We start from the raw sequence: 17276 nt of genomic DNA, 5'->3' as shown, positions 1-17276 counted from the left end.
GGATTAGTGTTAAACCTAAAATAAATGTTATTTGGTGTTTGCGTTGAGCATAATATGATTAGATCATGTTTATTGCAATATGATTATTCATTTAAGTCAAAAAATAATTGTTATTTTGTTTACATGAATAAAAACTTCTGTGGTCATACACCCAAGGTGAATGGTTTATTGAATCTCGATCGTAGTAATACACATATTCATAATATTGATGCCAAAAGATGCAAAGTTGATAATGATAGTGCAACATATTTGTGGCACTGCCGTTTAGGTCATATTGGTGTAAAGCACAGGAAGAAACTCCATGCTAATGGGATTTTGGAATCACTTGATGCTTGCGAATCATGCCTCATGGGAAAGATGACTACGACTCCGTTCTCCAGAACAATGTAGCGAGCAACTGACTTACTAGAAATAATACATACTGATGTATGCGATCCGATGAGTGTTGAGGCTCGTGGCAGGTATCATTATTTTCTGAACGTCACAGATGATTTGAGAAGATATGGGTATATCTACTAGATGAAACATAAGTGTGAAACATTTGAAAAGTTCAAAGAATTTTAGAGTGAAGTGGAAAGTCATTGTAACAAGAAAATAAAGTTTCTACGATCTGATCGCGAAGACGAATATTTGAGTTACGAGTTTGGTCTTCATTTCAAACAATGTGGAATAGTTTCGCAACTCATGCCACCTGGAACACCACAGTGTAATGGTGTGTCCGAACGTTATCACCGTTCTTTATTAGATATGGTGCGATCTATGATGTCTCTTACCGATTTATCACTATCGTTTTGGGGTTATGCATTAGAGACAGCTGCATTCACGTTAAATAGAGCACCATCTAAATCCGTTGAGACGACACAATATGAACTGTGGTTTGGCAACAAACCCAAGTTGTCGTTTCTTAAACTTTGGGGATGCGATGCTTATGTGAAAAAACTTCAACCTGATAAGCTCGAACCCAAATCGAAGATATGTGTCTTCATAGGATACCCAAAGGAGACTGTTAGATACACCTTCTATCACAGATCCAAAGGCAATATAGTTGTTACTAAGAATGGATTCATTCCAGAGAAGGAGTTGCTCTCGAAAGAAGGGAGTGGGAGGAAAGTAGAACATGATGAGGTAATTGTACCTTCTCCTGAATTGGAAAGTAGTTCATCACAGAAATCAGTCCCAGTGATGCCTACACCAATTTGTTAGGAAGTTAGTGATGATGATCATGAAACTTTGGATCAAGTTACTACCAAACCTCGTAGGTCAACCAGAGTACGTTCCACACCAAGTGGTACGGTAATCCTATTCTAGAAGTCATGCTACTAGACCATGGCAAACCTACGAACTATGAAGAGGCGATTATGAGCCCAGATTTTGCAAAATGGCTTGAGGCCATGAAATCTGAGATGGGATCCATGTATAAGAACAAAGTATGGATTTTGGTTGACTAGCCCGATGATCGACAAGCCATTGAGAATAAATGGATCTTAAAGAGGAAGACATGCGCTGATAGTAGTGTTACTATCTACAAAGCTTGAATTGTTGCAAAAAGGTTTTCGAAAAGTTCAAGGTGTTGAATACGATGAGATTTTCTCACTAGTAGCGTTGCTTAAGTTTGTTTGAATCATGTTAGCAACTACCACATTTTATGAAATCTGGCAGCTGGATGTCAAAACTGCATTCCTTAACGGATTTCTTAAATAAGAGTTGTATATGATACAACAAGAAGGTTTTGTCAATCCTAAAGGTGCTAACAAAGTGTGCAACCTCCAGCGATCCATCTATGGACTTGTGCAAGCATCTCGGAATTGGAATATACGCTTTGATGAGTTGATCACAGCATATAGTTTTATACAGACTTGCGGTGAAGCTTGTATTTACAAGAAAGTGAGTGGGAGCACTAAAACATTTCTGATAAGTATATGTGAATGACATATTGTTGATCGGAAATAATGTAGAATTTTCTGGAAAGCATAACGGAGTATTTGAATGGAGTTTTTCAAAAGAGGACCTCGGTGAAGCTGCTTACATATTGAGTATCAAGATCTATAGAGATAGATCAAGATGCTTGAAAACAAAATTCAATGAGTACATACCTTGACAAGTTTTTGAAGTAGTTAAAAATAGAACAGTCAAAGAAGGAGTTCTTGCCTGTGTTGCAAGGTGTGAAGTTGAGTAAAGACTCAAAACCCAACCATGACAGAAAATAGAAAGAGAATGAAAAGTCATTCCCTATACCTCAGTCATAGGTTCTATAAAGTATTCTATGCTGTGTAACAGACCTATTGTGTACCTCATCATGAGTTTGGCAAGAGGGTACAATAGTGATCCAGGAGTGGATCACTGAACAACAGTCAAAATTATACTTAGTGGAATAAGGAAATGTTTCTCAGTTATGGAGGTGACAAAGAGTTCGTTGTAAAGAGTTACGTCGATGCAAGATTTGACACTGATCTGGATGACTCTAAGTCTCGATCTATATACATATTGAAAGTAGGAGCGATTAGCTAGAGTAGCTCCGTGCAGAGCATTGTAGACATAGAAAATTTGCAAAATCCATATGGCTCTGAATGTGGCAGACCCGTTGACTAAACTTCTCTCACAAGCAAAACATGATCACACCTTAGTACTCTTTGGGTGTTAATCACATAGCAATGTGAACTAGATTATTGACTCTAGTAAACCCTTTGGGTATTAGTCACATGCAGATGTGAACTAATCACATAAATATGTGAACAATTGGTGTGAAATCACATGATGATGTGAACTAGATTATTGACTAGTGCAAGTGGGAGACTGAAGGATATATGCCCTAGAGGCAATAATAAAGTTGTTATTTATATTTCCTTATATCATGATAAATGTTTATTATTCATGCTAGAATTGTATTAATCAGAAACTTAGTACATGTGTGAATACATAGACAAACAGAGTGTCCCTAGTATGCCTCTACTAGACTAGCTCGTTAATCAAAGATGGTTAAGTTTCCTAGCCATAGACATGTGTTGTCATTTGATGAACGGGGTCACATCATTAGAGAATGATGTGATTGACGAGACCCATCCGTTAGCTTAGCACTATGATTGTTTAGTTTATTGCTATTGCTTTCTTCACGACTTATACATATTCCTATGACTATGAGATTATGCAACTCCCGAATACCGGAGGAACACCTAGTGTGCTATCAAACGTCACACCGTAACTGGGTGATTATAAAGATGCTCTACAGGTGTCTCCGATGGTGTTTGTTGAGTTGGCATAGATTGAGATTAGGATTTGTCACTTCGATTGTCGGAGAGGTATCTCTAGACCCTCCCGATAATGCACATCACTATAAGCCTTGCAAGCAATGTGACTAATGAGTTAGTTGCGGGATGATGCATTACGGAACGAGTAAAGAGACTTGCTGATAACCCACAAGTATAGGGGATCGCAACAGCTTTCGAGGGTAGTGTATTCATCCCAAATTTATTGATTCGACACAAGGGGAGCCAGAGAATATTCTCAAGTATTAGCAGCTGAGTTGTCAATTCAACCACACCTAGAAACTTAGTATCTACAGCAAAGTGTTTAGTAGCAAAGTAATATGATAGTGATGGTAACGGTAACAAAAGAGTAACTAAAGCAAAGTATTGTTTTTGGTATTTTGTAGTGATTGTAACAATAGCAACGGGAAGTAAATAAGTGTAAACTAGTATATGGAAAGCTCGTAGGCATCGGATCAGTGATGGATAATTATGCCGGATGTGGTTCATCATGTAACAGTCATAACATAGGGTGACATAGAACTAGCTCCAATTCGTCAATGTAATGTAGGCATGTATTCCGAATATAGTCATACATGCTTATGGAAAAGAACTTGCATGACATCTTTTGTCCTACCCTCCCGTGGCAGCGGGGTCCTAATGGAAACTAAGGGATATTAAGGCCTCCTTTTAATAGAGAACCGGAACAAAGCATTAGCACATAGTGAATACATGAACTCCTCAAACTACGGTCATCACCGGTAAGTATCCCGATTATTGTCACTTCGGGGTTAACGGATCATAACACATAATAGGTGACTATAGACTTGCAAGATAGGATCAAGAACTCTCATATATTGATGAAAACATAATAGGTTCAGATCTGAAATCATGGCACTCGGGCCTTAGTGACAAGCATTAAGCATAGCAAAGTCATAGCAACATCAATCTCAGAACATAGTGGATACTAGGGATCAAACCCTAACAAAACTAACTCGATTACATGGTAAATCTCATCCAACCCATCACTGTCCAGCAAGCCTATGATGGAATTACCGCACGGCGGTGAGCATCATGAAATTGGTGATGGTGGATGCTTGATGGTGACGATGGCGACGAATCCCCCTCTCCGGAGCCTCGAACGGACTCCAGATCAGCCCTCCCGAGAGGTTTTAGTGCTTAGCGGCGGCTCCGTATCGTAAAACGTGATGATTTCTTCTCCACTACTTTTTTCTCCCCGAAAGTAGTTATATAGAGTTGGAGTTGGAGTCGGGGGGGTCTCCAGGGGGCCGACGAAGTAGGGGGCGCGCCCTAGGGGGGGAGGGGCGCCCCCCACCCTCGTGGAAAGGGTGTGGGCCCCCTGGTCTTCATCTTTGGCGAGGATTTTTTATTATTTATTATAAGATGTTCCGTGGAGTTTCAGGTCATTCCGAGAATTTTTGTTCTCTGCACATAAAACAACATCATGGCAATTCTGCTGAAAACAGCGCCAGTCCGGGTTAGTTCCATTTAAATCATACAAGTTAGAGTCCAAAACAAGGGCAAAAGTGTTTGGAAAAGTAGATACGACGGAGACGTATCAACTCCCCCAAGCTTAAACCCTTGCTTGTCCTCAAGCAATTCGGTTGACAAACTGAAAGAAATAAAGAAAAACTTTTACATACTCTGTTTGCTCTTGTTGTTATAAATATGTCAAGCTAGCATTCAAGTTTTCAGTAAAGATTATAACTAACCATATTTGCAATAATTCTCAGGTCTCATGATTACTCATATCAATAGCATAATCAACTAGCAAGCCATAATAATAAATCTCGGATGAAAACACTTTCTCAAAACGATCATAATATGATATAACAAGATGGTATCTCGCTAGCCCTTTCTGAGACCGTAAAATATAAATGCAGAGCACCTTTAAAGATCAAGGACTGACTAGACATTGTAATTCATGGTAAAGAGATCCAATCATAGTCACACCCAATATAAATTAACAGTAATGAATGCAAATGACAGCTGCGCTCTCCAGCTAGTGCTTTTAATAAGAGGGTGATGACTCAACATAAAAGTAAATAGATAGGCCCTTCGCAGAGGGAAGCAGGGATTTGTAGAGGTGCCAGAGCTCGGTTTTGAAATAGAGGTGAATAATATTTTGAGCGGTATACTTTCATTGTCAACATAACAACCAAGAGATGGCGATATCTTCCATGCTACACACATTATAGGCGGTTCCCAAACAGAATGGTAAAGTTTATACCCCCCCCACCAACAAACATCAATCCATGGCTTGCTTGAAACAACGAGAGCCTCCAACATACATCAGATCCCAGGGGGAGTTTTGTTTTGCAATTATTTTGATTTAGTTTGCATAAAGCATGGGACTGGGCATCCCGGTGACCAGCCATTTTCTCGTGAGTGAGGAGCGGAGTCCACTCCTCTAGAGAATAACCCGCCTAGCATGGAAGATACAGGCAGCCCTAGTTGATACATGAGCTATCTGAACATACAAAATAGGATGATTATTTGAAGGTTTAGAGTTTGGCACATACAAATTTACTTGGAACGGCAGGTAGATACCGCATATAGGAAGGTATAGTGGACTCATCTGGAATAACTTTGGGGTTTAAGGGATTGGATGCACAAGCAGTATTCCCGCTTAGTACAGGTGAAGGCTAGCAAAAGACTGGGAAGCGAATAACTAGAGAGCGACAACAGCCATGTACATGCATTAAAATTAATAAAAATTGGATGCAAGCATGAGTAGGATATAATCCACCATGAACATAAATATCGTGAAGGCTATGTTGATTTGTTTCAATTACATGCGTGAACATGTGCCAAGTCAAGTCACTTAAATCATTCAGCGGAGGATACCACCTTATCATACCACATCATAACCATTTTAATAGCATGTTGGCACGCAAGGTAAACCATTATAACTCATAGCTAATCAAGCATGGCACAAGAAACTATGATATCTAATTGTTATTGTGAACATGTTTATTCATAACAAGCTGAATCAAGAACGATGAACTCATCATATTTACAAAAACAAAAGAGGTCGAGTTCGTACCAGCTTTTCTCATCTCAGTCAGTCCATCATATATCATCATAATTGCCTTTCACTTGCACGACCGAACGATGTGAATAATAATAAGAGTGCATGTGCATTGGACTAAGCTGGAATCTGCGAGCATTCAATAAACAGGAGAATACAAAGCAATATGGGCTCTTTTTTCAGATAAACAATAATGCATATAAGAGCCATTTCAACAATTTAATCATGGTCTTCTCCTACTGACCCCCAAAGAAAGAAAAGAAATAAAACTATTTACACAGGAAAGCTCCCAACAAGCAAAAGAAGAACGGGAAATATTTTTGGGTTTTTCTTTTTAATTAAGACTAAAAGCATGGAAAGTAAATTAATTAAAAGCTACAACTATTTTTTTTGGTTTTTTTCTTAAGGTTTATTAAACACACAAGAAGAAAGCATAAAAGAAAATAAACTAGCATGGATGATACAATGAAAAAGTATGAACACCGACATCTAGCAATGAGTGTGTGTGAACATAAAAGTAATGTCGGTGAGAAATACGTACTCCCCCAAGCTTAGGCTTTTGTCCTAAGTTGGTCTATGGCCATGGCTGGCCTGGCTGATATCCATAATAATAATTGTTGGGGTCGTACTATGATGCAGCGGCTATCGCCTCCTGAGCTGCAGTGTGGCGACGAGCAGCCTCTTCTCTCCTCTCGTACTCATATGCCTCCTCTCTGGTAATAGTATATCCTCCTCTTGCCTGATAATCAAAGAAAGCAGGAGCAAGGAGAGTAATACGGACAACATGGCGTCTGTCAAAGATTAGTCGGTACTGGAGAGGTGATTCGTTCCTCTCGACAAAATGGTGAGAAACCATAGAATCAAAATCTAACTAAGCAGGAGGCAACTCCATGTATCCTTCACAAACGTCTATCTCAAGAAATTTAGCTAAGAGGGTTGCATAAATTCCTCCAAAGAAATCTCCATTAAATCTATTATGATGCAACCTACGAGCTACAATGGCTCCCATATGAGAAGATTGGTCTCCTGACACAGCACTCCTGAGAATGCTAAGGTCAGGGACACACATGTGACATGCTTCATCCTTATCATTTGTGCACCTACCTATGAAGAGAGCAAAATAATGTATAGCAGGAAAGTGAATGCTCCCTATGGTAGCTTGCGTTATATCTCTAGATTCCCCTACAGTTATACTAGCAAGAAAGTTTCTAAATTCAGATTTAGGGGGATCCCTAACGCTACCCCATTGTGGAAGTTTGCAAACAAAAGTGAAATTCACTAAGTCCATGGTATAATATTTGTCATAAAGATCAAACATGACTAAAGGAGAATTACACGAAGATGAATACTCAAACCTCCTCACAAAAGAGCTTGTGAGGTCATGATACTGGGGGCATTTGTCTGCCTCAAAGTCCTGAAGACCGGCATTACGCAAATATGCATTAAATTCTTCTTTAATTCCCGCTCGATCCATAAAATTTTCAGAAGTCCACTCACAAGGACGCACTGGAGCGTCTCTTGGTGGCTCTTCATTAGCATCACGCATTGCAAGCCTGGGTCCTAGCTTCCTTAAAGAACCACCTTGGAACATTTTCCTAAGCATATTTCTTCCTCTGAAAAATTCCGAATTTTTTTAGTAACTTCAAAATAAAAGTAAACCAAACTCAATAATATTGATAGCAACTACTCCTACAAGTGCCTAGGGCCTATATCATGCATCAAAACTACTTTTGACCATATAAATTTGACATGCAAGCTCAAGAACATGGTCACCTAAGCATTAAAAATTTGCAATGAATAAAGCACTAGAACAAAAACTAATTGGACCAATGGAGGAGTCACATACCAAGGAACAATCTCCCCAAGCAGTTTTGTGAGAGGTGCTTTGAGCATGGAGATCGAAAATGGCAGCAAAGAGGGCTGGAACTCATGCTTGAGTTGGTTTTTCGTGTTTGTGGGAGGAAGAAGAAGAGGATGGGTGCAGGAATAATTGGAGGAGGGCCACCGTGGACCCACGAGGCTGGGGGTGCGACCTAGAGGGGTGGGCGCGCCTTCCACCCTCGTGGCAAGGTGGTTGGCCCCCTGGTGTGTTCTTTGTTCCATAAATCCTCAAATATTCTAGAAAAAAATCATATTTAATTTTCAGGGCATTTGGAGAACTTCTATTTTCGAGGCATTTTTATATTGCACGGATAATTAGATAACAGACAGAAAATTATTTATTTTTATTTTATTTAACTAAATAACAGAAAGTATAAGAGGGTACAAAAGGTTGTGCATCTAGTTTCATCCATCTCATGCTCATCAAAAGGAATCCACTAACAAGGTTGATCAAGTCTTGTTAACAAACTCATTCCGATTAACATGAAACCGGAGAAATTTCGAATAACACTAGGTTACCTCAATGGGGATATGTACATCCCCAATAATAAGTATATCATATTTCTTCTTGACAGTAGGAAGAGGAAATTCAAAACCTCCAAATATAATCGATGGAATTTTTCCGATAGAATTGATACTATGAACTTGAGGTTGTTTCCTCGAAAAGTGTACCGTATGCTCATTACCATTAACATGAAAAGTGAGATTGCCTTTGTTGCAATCAATAACAGCCCCTGCAGTATTAAGAAAAGGTCTTCCAAGAATAATAGACATACTATCGTCCTCGGGAATATCAAGAATAACAAAGTCCGTTAAAATAGTAACATTTGCAACCACAACAGGCACATCCTCACAAATGCCGACAGGTATAGCATTTGATTTATCAGCCATTTGCAAAGATATTTCAGTAGGTGTCAACTTATTCAAGTCAAGTCTATGATATAAAGAGAGAGGCATAACATGTTGGGGAACGTAGCAATTTCAAAAAAATTCCTATGCACACGCAAGATCATGGTGATGCATAGCAACGAGAGGGGAGAGTGTGATCTACGTACCCTTGTAGATCAACAACGGAAGCGTTTGGTTGATGTAGTCGTACGTCTCCACGGCCCGACCGATCAAGCACCGAAACTATGGCACCTCCGAGTTCTAGCACACGTTCAGCTCGATGACAATCCCCGGACTCCGATCCAGCAAAGTGTCGGGGAAGAGTTCCGTCAGCACGACTGCGTGGTGACGATCTTGATGTACTGCTGTTGCAGGGCTTCGCCTAAGCACCGCTACAATATTATCGAGGACTATGGTGGCAGGGGGCGCCGCACACGGCTAAGAAAATGATCATGTGGATCAACTTGTGTTCCTCTGGGGTGCCCCTGCCTCCGTATATAAAGGCTCAAGGGGGGGGGTGCGGCCGGCCTAGGAGAGGCGCGCCAGGAGGAGTCCTACTCCCTCCGGGAGTAGGACTTCCCCCCCTAATCCTAGTAGGAATAGGATTCGCGAGGTGGAAAAGAGAGAGAGAGAGAAGGAGGGGGCGCCGGCCCCCTCTCTCCTTGTCCTATTCGGACTAGGGGGGAGGGGCGTGCGGCCCAGCCCTGGCCGCCTCTCCTCTTCTTCCACTAAGGCCCACTAAGGCCCATATAGCTCCCGGGGGGTTCCGGTAACCTCCCGGTACTCCGGTAAAATCCCGATTTCACCCGGAACACTTCCGATATCCAAACATAGGCTTCCAATATATCAATCTTTATGTCTCGACCATTTCGAGACTCCTCGTCATGTCCGTGATCACATCCGGGACTCCGAACAACCTTCGGTACATCAAAACGTATAAACTCATAATGTAAATGTCATCGAAACCTTAAGCGTGCGGACCCTACGGGTTCGAGAACAATGTAGACATGAACGAGACATGTCTCTGGTCAATAACCAATAGCGGGACCTGGATGCCCATATTGGTTCCTACATATTCTACGAAGAACATTATCGGTCAGACCGCATAACAACATACGTTGTTCCCTTTGTTATCGGTATGTTACTTGCCCGAGATTCGATCGTCGGTATCCGATACCTAGTTCAATCTCGTTACCGGCAAGTCTATTTACTCCTTCCGTAATACATCATCCCGCAACTAACTCATTAGTTGCAATGCTTGCAAGGCTTAAGTGATGTGCATTACCGAGAGGGCCCAGAGATACCTCTCCGACATTCGGAGTGACAAATCCTAATCTCGAAATACGCCAACCCAACATGTACCTTTGGAGACACCTGTAGAGCTCCTTTATAATCACCCAGTTACATTGTGACGTTTGGTAGCACACAAAGTGTTCCTCCGGCAAACGGGAGTTGCATAATCTCATAGTCATAGGAACATGTATAAGTCGTGAACAAAGCAATAGCAACATACTAAACGATCGGGTGCTAAGCTAATGGAATGGGTCATGTCAATCAGATCATTCAACTAATGATGTGATCCCGTTAATCAAATAACAACTCTTTGTCCATGGTCAGGAAACATAACCATCTTTGATTAACGAGCTAGTCAAGTAGAGGCATACTAGTGACACTCTGTTTGTCTATGTATTCACACATGTATTATGTTTCCGGTTAATACAATTCTAGCATGAATAATAAACTTTTATCATGATATAAGCAAATAAATAATAACTTTATTATTGCCTCTAGGGCATATTTCCTTCAGTCTCCCACTTGCACTAGAGTCAATAATCTAGATTACACAGTAATGATTCTAACACCCATGGAGCTTTGGTGCTGATCATGTTTTGCTCGTGGAAGAGGCTTAGTCAACGGGTCTCCTACATTCAGCTCCGTATGTATCTTGCAAATCTCTATGTCTCCCACCTAGACTAGATCCCGGATGGAATTGAAGCGTCTGTTGATGTGTTTGGTTCTCTTGTGAAATCTGGATTCCTTTGCCAAGGCAACTGCACCAGTATTGTCACAAAAGATTTTCATTGGACCCGATGCACTAGGTATGACACCTAGATCGGATATGAACTCCTTCATCCAGACTCCTTCGTTTGCTGCTTCCGAAGCAGCTATGTACTCCGCTTCACTTGTAGATCCCGCCATGACGCTTTGTTTAGAACTGCACCAACTAACAGCTCCACCGTTTAATGTAAACACGTATCCGGTTTGCGATTTAGAATCGTCCGGATCAGTGTCAAAGCTTGCATCAACGTAACCGTTTACAATGAGCTCTTTGTCACCTTCATATACGAGAAACATATCCTTAGTCCTTTTCAGGTATTTCAGGATGTTCTTGACCGCTGTCCAGTGATCCACTCCTGGATTACTTTGGTACCTCCCTGCTAGTCTTATAGCAAGGCACACATCAGATCTGGTACACATCATTGCATACATGATAGAGCCTATGGCTGAAGCATAGGGAACATCTTTCATTTTCTCTCTATCTTCTGCAGTGGTCGGGCATCGAGTCTGACTCAACTTCACACCTTGTAACACAGGCAAGAACCCTTTCTTTGCTTGATCCATTTTGAACTTCTTCAAAATCTTGTCAAGGTATGTGCTTTGTGAAAGTCCAATTAAGCGTCTTGATCTATCTCTATAGATCTTTATGCCTAATATGTAAGCAGCTTCACTGAGGTCTTTCATTGAAAAACTCTTATTCAAGTATCCCTTTATGCTATCCAGAAATTCTATATCATTTCCAATCAGTAATATGTCATCCACATATAATATCAGAAATGCTACAGAGCTCCCACTCACTTTCTTGTAAATACAGCCATCTCCGAAAGTCTGTATAAAACCAAATGCTTTCATCACACTATCAAAGCGCTTATTCCAACTCCGAGAGGCTTGCACCAGTCCATAAATGGATCGCTGGAGCTTGCATACTTTGTTAGCTCCCTTTGGATCAACAAAACCTTCCGGTTGCATCATATACAACTCTTCTTCCAGAAATCCATTCAGGAATGCAGTTTTGACATCCATCTGCCAAATTTCATAATCATAAAATGCGGCAATTGCTAACATGATTCGGACAGACTTAAGCATCGCTACGGGTGAGAAGGTCTCATCGTAGTCAACCCCTTGAACTTGTCGAAAACCTTTTGCGACGAGTCGAGCTTTGTAGACAGTAATATTACCATTAACGTCAGTCTTCTTCTTGAAGATCCATTTATTCTCAATTGCTTGCCGATCATCGGGCAAGTCAACCAAAGTCCATACTTTGTTCTCATACATGGATCCCATCTCAGATTTCATGGCTTCAAGCCATTTTGCGGAATCTGGGCTCACCATCGCTTCTTCATAGTTCGTAGGTTCATCATGATCTAGCAGCATGATTTCCAGAACAGGATTACCGTACCACTCTGGCGCAGATCTCACTCTGGTTGATCTACGAGGTTCAGTAGTATCTTGTCCTGAAGTTTCATGATCATTATCATTAGCTTCCTCACTAATTGGTGTAGGTGTCGCAGAAACAGTTTTCTGTGATGTACTAATTTCCAATAAGGGAGCAGGTACAGTTACCTCATCAAGTTCTACTTTCCTCCCACTCACATCTTTCGAGAGAAACTCCTTCTCCAGAAAGTTTCCAAATTTAGCAACAAAAGTCTTGCCTTCGGATCTGTGATAGAAGGTGTATCCAATAGTTTCCTTTGGACATCCTATGAAGACACATTTCTCCGATTTGGGTTCGAGCTTATCAGGTTGAAGCTTTTTCACATAAGCATCGCAGCCCCAAACTTTCAGAAACGACAACTTTGGTTTCTTGCCAAACCATAGTTCATAAGGCATCGTCTCAACGGATTTTGATGGTGCCCTATTTAATGTGAATGCGGCCGTCTCTAAAGCATAACCCCAAAACGATAGCGGTAAATCAGTAAGAGACATCATAGATCACACCATATCTAGTAAAGTACGATTACGATGTTCGGATACACCATTACGCTGTGGTGTTCCGGGTGGCGTGAGTTGCGAAACTATTCCGCATTGTTTCAAATGTACACCAAACTCATAACTCAAATATTCTCCTCCACGATCAGATCGTAGAAACTTTATTTTCTTGTTACGATGATTTTCAACTTCACTCTGAAATTCTTTGAACTTTTCAAATGTTACAGACTTATGTTTCATTAAGTAGATATACCCATATCTGCTTAAGTCATCTATGAAGGTGAGAAAATAACGATATCCGCCACGAGCCTCAATATTCATCGGACCACATACATCTGTATGTATGATTTCCAACAAATCTGTTGCTCTCTCCATAGTACCGGAGAATGGTGTTTTAGTCATCTTGCCCATGAGGCACGGTTCGCAAGTACCAAGTGATTCATAATCAAGTGGCTCCAAAAGTCCATCAGTATGGAGTTTCTTCATGCGCTTTACACCGATATGACCTAAATGGCAGTGCCACAAATAAGTTGCACTATCATTATTAACTTTGCATCTTTTGGTTTCAATATTATGATTATGTGTATCACTACGATCGAGATCCAACGAACTATTTTCATTGGGTGTGTAACCATATAAGGTTTTATTCATGTAAACAGAACAACAATTTATTCTCTTACTTAAATGAATAACCGTATTACAATAAACATGATCAAATCATATTCATGCTCAATGCAAACACCAAATAACACTTATTTAGGTTCAACACTAATCCCGAAATTATAGGGAGTGTGCGATGATGATCATATCAATCTTGGAACCACTTTCAACACACATCATCACTTCACCCTTAACTAGTCTCTGTTTATTCTGCAACTCCCATTTTGAGTTACTAATCTTAGCAACTGAACTAGTATCAAATACTGAGGGGTTGCTATAAACACTAGTAAAGTACACATCAATAACATGTATGTCAAATATACTTATGTTCACTTTGCCATCCTTCTTATCCGCCAATCACTTGGGGTAGTTCCGCTTCCAGTGACCAGTCCCTTTGTAGTAGAAGCACTTAGTCTCAAGCTTAGGACCAGACTTGGGCTTCTTCACTTGAGCAGCAACTTGTTTGCTGTTCTTCTTGAAGTTCCCCTTCTTCCCTCTGCCCTTTTCTTGAAACTAGTGGTCTTGTCTACCATCAACACTTGATGTTTTTTTCTCGATTTCTACCTTCGTCAATTTCAGCATTACGAAGAGCTTGGGAATCGTTTCCATTATCCCTTGCATATCATAGTTCATCACGAAGTTCTACTAACTTGGTGATGGTGACTAGAGAATTCTGTTAATCACTATTTTATCTGGAAGATTAACTCCCACTTGATTCAAGCAATTGTAGTACCCAGACAATCTGAGCACATGCTCACTAGTTGAGCGATTCTCCTCCATCTCTTAGCTATAGAACTTGTTGGAAACTTCATATCTCTCAACTCGGGTATTTGCTTGAAATATTAACTTCAACTCCTGGAACATCTCATATGTTCCATGACGTTCAAAACGTCTTTGAAGTCCCGATTCTAAGCCGTTAAGCATGGTGCACTAAACTATCAAGTAGTCATCATATTGAGCTAGCCAAACGTTCATAACGTCAGGTGTTGCTCCAGCAGCAGGCCTGGCACCCAGCGGTGCTTCTAGGACGTAATTCTTCTGTGCAGCAATGAGGATAATCCTCAAGTTATGGACCCAGTCCGTGTAATTGCTACCATCATCTTTCAACTTTGCTTTCTCAAGGGACGCATTAAAATTCAACGGAACAACAGCACGGGCCATCTATCTACAATCAAACATACATAAGTAAGATACTATCAGGTACTAAGTTCATGATAAATTTAAGTTCAATTAATCAAATTACCTAAAGAACTCCCACTTATATAGACATCCCTCTAATCCTCTAAGTGATCACGTGATCCAAATCAACTAAACCATGTCCGATCATCACGTGAGATGGAGTAGTTTCATTGGTAAACATCATTATGTTGATCATATCTATTATATGATTCACGCTCGACCTTTCGGTCTCCGTGTTCTGAGGCCATATATGCATATGCTTGGCTCATCAAGTATAACCTGAGTATTCCGCGTGTGCAACTGTTTTGCACCCGTTGTATTTGAACGTAGAGCCTATCACACCCGATCATCACGTGGTGTCTTAGCACGAAGAACTTTCGCAATGGTGCATATTCAGGGAGAACACTTCTTGATAATTTTAGTGAGAGATCATCTTATAATGCTACCGTCAATCAAAGCAAGATAAGATGCATAAAAGATAAACATCACATGCAATCAATATAAGTGATATGATATGGCCATCATCATCTTGTGCCTGTGATCTCCATCTCCGAAGCACCGTCATGATCACCATCGTTACCGGCGCGACACCTCAATCTCCATCGTAGCATCGTTGTCGTCTCGCCAATCTTATGCTTCCACGACTATCACTACCACTTAGTGATAAAGTAAAGCATTACAGCGCGATTGCATTGCATACAATAAAGCGACAACCATATGGCTCCTGCCAGTTGCCGATAACTCAGTTACAAAACATGATCATCTCATACAATAAAATTTAGCATCATGTATTGACCATATCACATCACAACATGCCCTCCAAAAACAAGTTAGACGTCCTCTACTTTGTTGTTGCAAGTTTTACGTGGCTGCTACGGGCTTAAGCAAGAACCAATCTTACCTACGCATCAAAACCACAACGATAGTTTGTCAAGATGGTGCTGTTTTAACCTTCGCAAGGACCGGGCGTAGCCACACTTGGTTCAACTAAAGTTGGAGAAACTGTCACCCGCAAGCCACCTATGTGCAAAGCACGTCAGGAGAACCGGTCTCGCGTAAGCGTACACGTAATGTCGGTCCGGGCCGCTTCGTCCAACAATACCGTAGAACCAAAGTATGACAAGCTGGTAAGCAGTATGACTTATATCGCCCACAACTCACTTGTGTTCTACTCGTGCATATAACATCAACACATAAAACCTAGGCTCGGATGCCACTGTTGGGGAACGTAGTAATTTCAAAAAAATTCCTACGCACACGCAAGATCATGGTGATGCATAGCAACGGGAGGGGAGAGTGTGATCTACGTACCCTTGTAGATCGACAACGGAAGCGTTTGGTTGATGTAGTCGTACGTCTCCACGGCCCGACCGATCAAGCACCGAAACTATGGCACCTCCGAGTTCTAGCACACGTTCAGCTCGATGACGATCCCCGGACTCCGATCCAGCAAAGTGTCGGGGAAGAGTTCCGTCAGCACGACGGCGTGGTGACGATCTTGATGTACTTCTGTTGCAGGGCTTCGCCTAAGCACCGCTACAATATTATCGAGGACTATGGTGGCAGGGGGCGCCGCACACGGCTAAGAATATGATCACGTGGATCAACTTGTGTTCCTCTGGGGTGCCCCTACCTCTGTATATAAAGGAGTCCTACTCCCTCCGGGAGTAGGACTCCCCCCCCCCAATCCTAGTTGGAATAGGATTCGCGAGGTGGAAAAGAGAGAGAGAGAAGGAGGGGGCGCCGGCCCCCTCTCTCCTTGTCCTATTCGGACTAGGGGGGAGGGGCGCGCGGCCCAGCCCTGGCCGCCTCTCCTCTTCTTCCACTAAGGCCCACTAAGGCCCATATAGCTCCCGGGGGGTTCCGGTAACCTCCCGGTACTCCGATAAAATCCCGATTTCACCCGGAACACTTCCGATATCCAAACATAGGCTTCCAATATATCAATATTTATGTCTCGACCATTTCGAGACTCCTCGTCATGTCCGTGATCACATCCGGGACTCCGAACAACCTTCAGTACATCAAAACGTATAAACTCATAATGTAAATGTCATCGAAACTTAAGCGTGCGGACCCTACGGGTTCGAGAACAATGTAGACATGAACGAGACATGTCTCCGGTCAATAACCAATAGCGGGACCTGGATGCCCATATTGGTTCCTACATATTCTACGAAGAACATTGTCGGTCAGACCGCATAACAACATACGTTGTTCCCTTTGTTATCGGTATGTTACTTGCCCGAGATTCGATCGTCGGTATCCAATACCTAGTTCAGTCTCGTTACCGGCAAGTCTATTTACTCGTTCCGTAATACATCATCCCGCAACTAACTCATTAGTTGCAATGCTTGCAAGGCTTAAGTGATGTGCATTACCGAGAG

Source organism: Triticum urartu, chromosome 7A, assembly GCF_056163025.1.
Source record: "Triticum urartu cultivar PI428250 chromosome 7A, HENAU_Tu73, whole genome shotgun sequence".
Lineage (NCBI taxonomy): Eukaryota > Viridiplantae > Streptophyta > Magnoliopsida > Poales > Poaceae > Triticum > Triticum urartu.
The sequence above is the reverse complement of the archived record's forward strand: the minus strand, read 5'-3'. Positions refer to the sequence as shown.